Genomic DNA, 8,803 nt, shown 5'->3' with positions numbered 1-8,803 from the left:
ATAGCGATGAGGACTGTCGGAGGATACAGCAGGATTTAGATTGTCTGGAGACTTGGGCGGAGAGATGGCAGATGGAGTTTAATCCGGACAAATGTGAGGTAATGCATTTTGGAAGGTCTAATGCAGGTAGGGAATATACAGTGAATGGTAGAACCCTCAAGAGTATTGAAAGTCAAAGAGATCTAGGAGTACAGGTCCACAGGTCATTGAAAGGGGCAACACAGGTGGAGAAGGTAGTCAAGAAGGCATACGGCATGCTTGCCTTCATTGGCCGGGGCATTGAGTATAAGAATTGGCAAGTCATGTTGCAGCTGTATAAAACCTTAGTTAGGCCACACTTGGAGTATAGTGTTCAATTCTGGTCGCCACACTAGCAGAAGGATGTGGAGGCTTTAGAGAGGGTGCAGAAGAGATTTACCAGAATGTTGCCTGGTATAGAGGGCATTAGCTATGAGGAGCGGTTGAATAAACTCGGTTTGTTCTCACTGGAACGAAGGAGGTTGAGGGGAGACCTGATAGAGGTATACAAAATTATGAGGGGCATAGACAGAGTGGATAGTCAGAGGCTTTTCCCCAGGGTAGAGGGGTCAATTACTAGGGGGCATAGGTTTAAGGTGAGAGGGGCAAGGTTTAGAGTAGATGTACGAGGTAAGTTTTTTACGCAGAGGGTAGTGGATGCCTGGAACTCACTACCGGAGGAGGTAGTGGAAGCAGGGACGATAGGGGCATTTAAGGGGCATCTTGACAAATATATGAATAGGATGGGAATAGAAGGATACGGACCCAGGAAGTGTAGAAGATTGTCGTTTAGTCGGGCAGCATGGTCGGCACGGGCTTGGAGGGCCGAAGGGCCTGTTCCTGTGCTGTACATTTCTTTGTTCTTTGTTCTTTTTTTGTTTTATTTCCTCAATTGCTGCTTTCTTTCTGTCCATCAGCCAGCTGTAAATGTTAGTAATTCTCCCATCACCAACTCAGCTGGGAGGAGCAATTTATCCAGCAGCTTGTTCTCTGGTAGGCAACGAAAGAGGACAACTCCTTTTTCACCAAGTTTCATCATTGAAGATAATTAAACTTCACCTCCCTCGGCATTTTATGTTTCTCCCTCAATTCTTCAAATCTACTTTCCAACAACAAGTCTGTAACCTGTCTCAGCCCAGCTTTATGCCACTGTTTAAATATTGTATCCAGTCTTGCCGCCGGGGTGAATCGGGGGTTTCCATAAATAGGGGCTCGCACCGTCAAGTTTACCAAAGCAAAATGGCGTCTCCACTTGATCCAGATGTTGAAGGAAGATGCCAGCACCGGGCTTTGTGTAAACTTACCCGGGGGAAATGGGAGTGGGGCCGCAGCGAAAGTCTGCAAACTAGCCCCCTTACACGATGCTTACTCCACCTGTACCCATTCCGCTTCTTCCTCTCCCCACCATTGCCGAATATTCTCCAAACTCACCGCCCAATAATAATACAAAAGATTGGGAAGCACCAACCCTCCCACCCACCCATTCTTTTTAAATGTGTGCTGGTCATTTTGAAGAGAAATCCAAAATCTCCTTCCATTTACTGATGGAGAAGTGATCTGCCGCATTTTCTATCTGTTTAGAGCAGGGTGTCTGTGTGAGGGTAAGTGTGTTACTGTGTGTGTGGACTTTTCTCTATCTGTCTATCTGCCAGTCGCCCTGGTCCAACATTCTATTTCTCTCTCCACAGATGCTGCCTGACCTGCTCAGTATTTTCCCGCATTGGTACAAGAGCGAGGAGGTAAGGCTGAACTTATACAAGACACTAGTTAGACCTCAGCTGGAATATTGTGGACAGTTCTGGGCGTCACACTATAGGAAGGATGTGAACACACTGGAGCGAGTGCAGAGGAGGTTCACAAGAATGGTTCAGGGATGAGAAACTTCAGTGATGAGGATAGATTGGAGAGGTTGGGTCTGTTCTCCACAGAGAGAAACGGCCAAGAGGAGATTAGATAGAGGTGAACAAATTCTTGGGGGTGCCGGACAGAGTAGACAGGGAGAAACTGTTCCCACTATTAAGAAGCTCAAGAACGAGATGGCACAGAATTAAAGTGAATTGGAAAACAAGCAAATGTGATGGGGGAAAATGGAAACAGCATAGTGTAGAGAGAGCCCTGCTCGGTATCACACCCCGTGCTGTACCTGTCCTGGGAGTGTTTGAGAGGAAAAATGCAGAGGGAGCTTTACTCTGTATCTAACCCCGTTCTGTACCTGTCCTGGGAGTGTTTGATGGGGACAGTGTAGAGAGAGCCCTGCTCGGTATCACACCCCGTGCTGTACCTGTCCTGGGAGTGTTTGAGAGGAAAAATGCAGAGGGAGCTTTACTCTGTATCAAACCCTGTGCTGTACCTGTCCTGGGAGTGTTTGATGGGGACAGTGTAGAGGGAGCTTTACTCTGTATCTAACCCCGTGCTGTACCTATCCTGGGAGAGTTTGATGGGGACAGTGTAGAGGGAGCTTTACTCTGTATCTAACCCCGTCCCGTGCTGTACCTCTCCTGGGAGTGTTTGATGGGTACAGTGTAGAGGGAGCTTTACTCTGTATCTAACCCCGTGCTGTACCTGTCCTGGGAGTGTTTGATGGGGACAGTGAAGAGGGAGCTTTACTCTGTATCTAACCCCGTGCTGTACCTGTCCTGGGAGTGTTTGATGGGGACAGTGTAGAGGGAGCATTACCCTGTATCTAACCCCGTGCAGTGCCTGTCCTGGGAGTGTTTGATGGGGACAGTGTAGAGCGAGCTTTACTCTGTACCTAACCCCGTGCTGTACCTGTCCTGGGAGTGTTTGATGGGGACAGTGTAGAGGGAGCTTTACTCTGTATCTAACCCCGTGCAGAACCTGTTCTGGGAGTGTTTGATGGGGAAAGTGTAGAGGGAGCTTTACTCTGTGTCTAACCCCGTGCTGTACCTGTCCTGGGAGTGTTTGATGGGGACAGTGTAGAGGGAGCATTACTCTGTATCTAACCCCGTGCCGTACCTGTCTTGGTAGTGTTTGATGGGTCAGTGTAGAGGGAGCTTTACTCTGTATCTAACCCCGTGCTGTACCTGTCCTGGGAGTGTTTTATGGGGACAATGTAGAGGGAGCTTTACTCTGTATCTAACCCCGTGCTGTACCTGTCCTGGGAGTGTTTGATGAGGACAGTGTAGAGGGGGCTTTACCCTGTATCTAACCCCGTGCTGTACCTGTCCTGGGAGTGTTTGATGGGTCAGTGTAGAGCGAGCTTTACTCTGTATCTAACCCCGTGCTGTACCTGTCCTGGGAGTGTTTGATGGGGACAGTGTAGAGGGAGCTTTACTCTGCATCTCACCCCGTGCTGTACCTGTCCTGGGAGTGTTTGATGGGGCAGGGTAGATGGAGCTTTACTCTGTATCTAACCCCGTGCTGTACCTGTCCTGGGAGTGTTTGATGGGGACAGTGTAGAGGGAGCTTTACTCTGTATCTAACCCCGTGCTGTACCTGTCCTGGGAGTGTTTGATGGGGAGAGTGTAGAGGGAGCTTTACTCTGTATCTAACCCCGTGCTATACCTGTCCTGGGAGTGTTTGATGGGTCAGTGTAGAGGGAGCTTTACTCTGTATCTAACCCCGTGCTGTACCTGTCCTGGGAGTGTTTGATGGGTCAGTGTAGAGGGAGCTTTACTCTGTATCTAACCCCGTGCTGTACCTGTCCTGGGAGTGTTTGATGGGTCAGTGCAGAGGGAGCTTTACTCTGTATCTAACTCCTTATTCATGGGTCACTAAACACTTGCGTGCGGGTATATTGACCAATCAGGAAGGCCAATGGTACGTTAACTTTCATCGCTCGGGGTTATTCGTATTGGGGTTAAGATGACTTGCTGCAATTGTACAGAGCCTTGGTCACAACACACCTGGACCATTGTGTGGAGTTCTGTTCTCCATATCTAAGGAAGGATGTACTTGCTGTAGAAGGAGTGTAACGGAGATTCACCAGACGAATCCCTGGGATGGTGACGTTGTCTGATGAGGAGAGATTGAGGAAACTGTACCTGTGTTCCCGAGAGTGCCGAAAAATGAGAGGTGATCTTGAAACATATACAATTCATACGGGGCATCACAAGATAGATGTAGGTTGGATGATCTCTCTGACTGGTGAGATTAGAACCAGGGGGAGGGGGCACAGTCTCAAACAATAAGACCAGAAGACATAGAAGCAGAATGAGGCCACTCGGCCCATCGAGTCTGCTCCGCCATTCAATCATGGCTGATATTTTTCTAATTCCCATTCTCCTGCCTTCTCTCCCTATCCCCTGAACCCCTTATTGATCAAGAGCCTATCTATCTCTGTCTTAGAGACACTCAGTGATTTGGCCTCCACACCCTTCTGTGGCAAAGAGTTCCACAGATTCACCTCCCTCTGGCTGAAGAAATTACTCCTCATCTCTGTTTTAAAGGATCGTCCCTTTAGTCTGAGATAGTGTTCTCTGCTTCTAGTTTTTCCTACATGTGGAAACATCCTCTCCACGTCCACTCTATCCAGGCCTCGCAGTATCCTGTAAGTTTCAATAAGACCCCCCCTCATCCTTCTAAACTCCAATGTGTACAGACCCAGTGTCCTCAACCATTCCTCATACGACAGGTTCTTCATTCCAGGGAACATTCTTGTGAACCTCCTCTGGACTCTTTCCAAGGCCAGCACATCCTTCTTTAGATACTGGGCCCAAAACTGCTCACAATACTCCAAATGGGATCTGACCAGAGCCTTATACAGCCCCAGAAGTACATCCCTGGTCTTGTATTCTCTCCCTCTTGACATGAATACCCAGAATCAGGGGTAGACCATTGCAGACTGAGATGAGGGGGAATTTCTTCATTCAGAGGGTGGAGAATCTTTGGAATTCTCTGATCCAGAGGGTTGTGGAAGCTCACTCATTGAGCATGTTCCAGACACAAATCGAGTGTGTATAATAAAATCGGAATGTGTGTGAGTGTGCGTGCGTCTGTGCGTGCCAGGATCTGTTTGAATGGTGGAGCAGACTCGATGGGCCAAATCGCCTACACCTGCTCATATTTTCCTTTGAGACTTAAATGCGTTTACACACACAAGTTTACAGATACACACACACATGTGCGTGCACACACTGACTGATACATACACGGGTCCAGATACATGCACACACACCCTGCGTGCATAGACACATGCGTGTACACACACATTGTCACACACACACACACGTATATATTAGCCATTTAAGACCATTTGATAGAATGCTACACATCCCAGTTTGCCAATGACACCAAACATTAGACAGCGTTGTAAGCAACATAGCTGGAAACATCAAATTGCAGGGAGATATTATCGTTTTGGCAGTAGACTGAACTGTGGACGTGTTTCAGTGTTGGGAAATGTTTAGATGATGTGCTTTAGACATAAAAAGGATAGAACCGTGATCTTTATAAATGATGAGAAGACAGAAACAGTGGAAGTTTAAACTGGACAGATATTTCACAGCTGGATTCACACAATACAGACAGCAATGTATCGTAGATTGTGGAAGTGCCACAAATGTTGTCAAGTGCAGTGCGAGGCGTACCTCAATGTTTCAGTCTCACTGTGAAACTGTCAGCCCACAGGGACAACATTTCTGTATAATAGGATTGAAGCACAAGTTCAAATAGTTTTGTTTCAAAGTTTAAAATACCCAGTCATTTTTCTGTGCAGCTTTCGGAATCTGTCAGTGGAATTTAGGGAAAACAGGCAAGTGTTAACAAGAGTATTGGGAACTGATTGGAAGTTTTGATGGAGAAATTCCTGCATTATGGAAATGTGTGAGATCTATTTAGGGTTGGGGAATGGATTGATCAAAGGATGTAGTTTTTTGTTATCTACATTAGACTGACAGCCTTGAAGATTCACAACTTCCATGTGCTGGGATAAAGGATTGATTAACCAAGGCCTATTATTCAAATACTTCAGACAAGTGACAAAACAACAATAACAGAGAATATACAAACAGAGACAAGCAGACACCTGTAATCGGAGCTTAAACTTCATGTTTAAATGTGAAGGGCTGAAATAAACAAGAGTCCACCTTGGGGTTCGGTGCAATTTGAGTTCTGCTTTTCTAAAAAATAAAAATAACTGTCTGCAATGAAAAATTCTTTGGACTGGACAGAGGGATTTTGACTCTGTATTTAAGCCCAGACAGCATTTGTGTTGTGAGTGTTTGATGGACAGTGCAGATAAAGCATTACTCTGAAACACTGGAATTTAGTTTAAGGGTGATTTAATCAAATGCTTCAGAATAATAATTGATATTGTACATCTCGTGTGTGTCTCAGTGTCAGCTGTGACTGTTATTCTATAGATAAACCATCCTGAACCCCTCGATTAGATTCCAGTCTGTAACTCACTCCCGGGTATCTGTTATTCTATATATAAACCACCCTGAACCCCTCGATTAGATTCCAGTCTGTAACTCACTCCCGGTATTTGTTATTCTATATATAAACCATCCTGAACCCCTCGATTAGATTCCAGTCTGTAACTCACTCCCGGGAATCTGTTATTCTATATATAAACGATCCTGAAGCCCTCGATTAGATTCCAGTCTGTAACTCACTCCTGGGTATCTGTTATTCTATATATAAACCACCCTGAACCCCTCGATTAGATTCCAGTCTGTTACTCACTCCCGGGTACCTGTTATTCTATATATAAACCATCCTGAACCCCTCGATTAGATTCCAGTCTGTAACTCCCTCCCGGGTATCTGTTATTCTATATATAAACCACCCCGAACCCCTCGATTAGATTCCAGTCTGTAACTCACTCCCGGGTGTCTGTTATTCTATATATAAACTATCCCGAACCCCTCGATTAGATTCCAGTCTGTAACTCACTCCCGGGTATCTGTTATTCTATATATAAACCATCCTGGACCCCTCGATTAGATTCCAGTCTGTAACTCACTCCCGGGTACCTGTTATTCTATATATAAACCATCCCGAACCTCTCGATTAGATTCCAGTCTGTAACTCACTCCCGGGTACCTGTTATTCTATATATAAACCATCCCGAACCTCTCGATTAGATTCCAGTCTGTAACTCACTCCCGGGTATCTGTTATTCTATATATAAACTATCCCGAACCCCTCGATTAGATTCCAGTCTGTAACTCACTCCCGGGTACCTGTTATTCTATATATAAACCACCCTGAACCCCTCGATTAGATTCCAGTGTGTAACTCACTCCCGGGTATCTGTTATTCTATATATAAACCACCCCGAACCTCTCGATTAGATTCCAGTCTGTAACTCACTCCCGGGAATCTGTTATTCTATATATAAACCACCCCGAACCCCTCGATTAGATTCCAGTCTGTAACTCACTCCCGGGTATCTGTTATTTTATATATAAACCACCCTGAACCCCTCGATTAGATTCCAGTCTGTAACTCACTCCCGGGTATCTGTTATTCTATATATAATCTATCCAGAACCCCTCGATTAGATTCTAGTCTGTAACTCACTCCCGGGTATCTGTTATTCTAGAAATAAACTATCATGAACCCCTTGATTAGATTCCAGTCTGTAACTCACTACCGGGTATCTGTTATTCTATACATAAACCCCCCCGAACCACTCAATTAGATTCCAGTCTGTAACTCACTCCCGGGTATCTGTTATTCTATATATAAACCACCCCGAACCCCTCGATTAGATTCCAGTCTGTAACTCACTCCGGGGTATCTGTTATTCTATATATAAACCACCCCGAACCCCTCGATTAGATTCCAGTCTGTAACTCACTCCCAGGTATCTGTTATTCTATATATAATCTATCCAGAACCCCTCGATTAGATTCCAGTCTGTAACTCACTCCCGGGTATCTGTTATTCTATATATAAACCACCCTGAACCCCTTGATTAGATTCCAGTCTGTAACTCACTCCCGGGTATCTGTTATTCTATATATAAACTACCCTGAACCCCTCGATTAGATTCCAGTCTGTAACTCACTCCCGAGTATCTGTTATTCTATATGTAAACCATCCCGAACCCCTCGATTAGATTCCAGTCTGTAACTCACTCCCGGGTATCTGTTATTCTATATATAAACCATCCTGGACCCCTCGATTAGATTCCAGTCTGTAACTCACTCCCGGGTATCTGTTATTCTATATATAAACCATCCTGGACCCCTCGATTAGATTCCAGTCTGTAACTCACTCCCGGGTATCTGTTATTCTATATATAAACTATCCTGGACCCCTCGATTAGATTCCAGTCTGTAACTCACTCCCGGATATCTGTTATTCTATATATAAACCATCCTGGACCCCTCGATTAGATTCCAGTCTGTAACTCACTCCCGGGTATCTGTTATTCTATATATAAACCATCCTGGACCCCTCGATTAGATTCCAGTCTGTAACTCACTCCCGGGTATCTGTTATTCTATATATAAACCATCCTGGACCCCTCGATTAGATTCCAGTCTGTAACTCACTCCCGGGTATCTGTTATTCTATATATAAACCATCCTGGACCCCTCGATTAGATTCCAGTCTGTAACTCACTCCCGGGTATCTGTTATTCTATATATAAACTATCCCGAACCCCTCGATTAGATTCCAGTCTGTAACTCACTCCCGGGTATCTGTTATTCTATATATGAACCACCCCGAACCCCTCGATTAGATTCCAGTCTGTAACTCACTCCCAGGTATCTGTTATTCTATATATAAACTATCCCGAACCCCTCGATTAGATTCCAGTCTGTAACTCACTCCCGGGTATCTGTTATTCTTTTTTTTTTAAAATAAT

General features: G+C 45.2%; 1 long non-coding RNA gene across 1 annotated transcript in view; it reads left to right on the top strand.

Moving 5' to 3' along the window:
- The first annotated feature begins 1,705 nt into the window (after nt 1-1,705).
- LOC140399766 (uncharacterized) overlaps nt 1,706-8,803 on the top strand; it is a 93,637-nt gene continuing 86,539 nt past the window's right edge. Inside the window, exon 1 of the long non-coding RNA XR_011937860.1 lies at nt 1,706-1,757. This is a non-coding gene — a long non-coding RNA (uncharacterized lncRNA). The remainder of the gene's footprint in view (nt 1,758-8,803) is intronic.

Source organism: Scyliorhinus torazame, chromosome 23 (genome assembly GCF_047496885.1).
Source record: "Scyliorhinus torazame isolate Kashiwa2021f chromosome 23, sScyTor2.1, whole genome shotgun sequence".
Classification (NCBI taxonomy): Eukaryota; Metazoa; Chordata; class Chondrichthyes; order Carcharhiniformes; family Scyliorhinidae; genus Scyliorhinus; species Scyliorhinus torazame.
The sequence above is the reverse complement of the archived record's forward strand: the minus strand, read 5'-3'. Positions and strand labels throughout refer to the sequence as shown.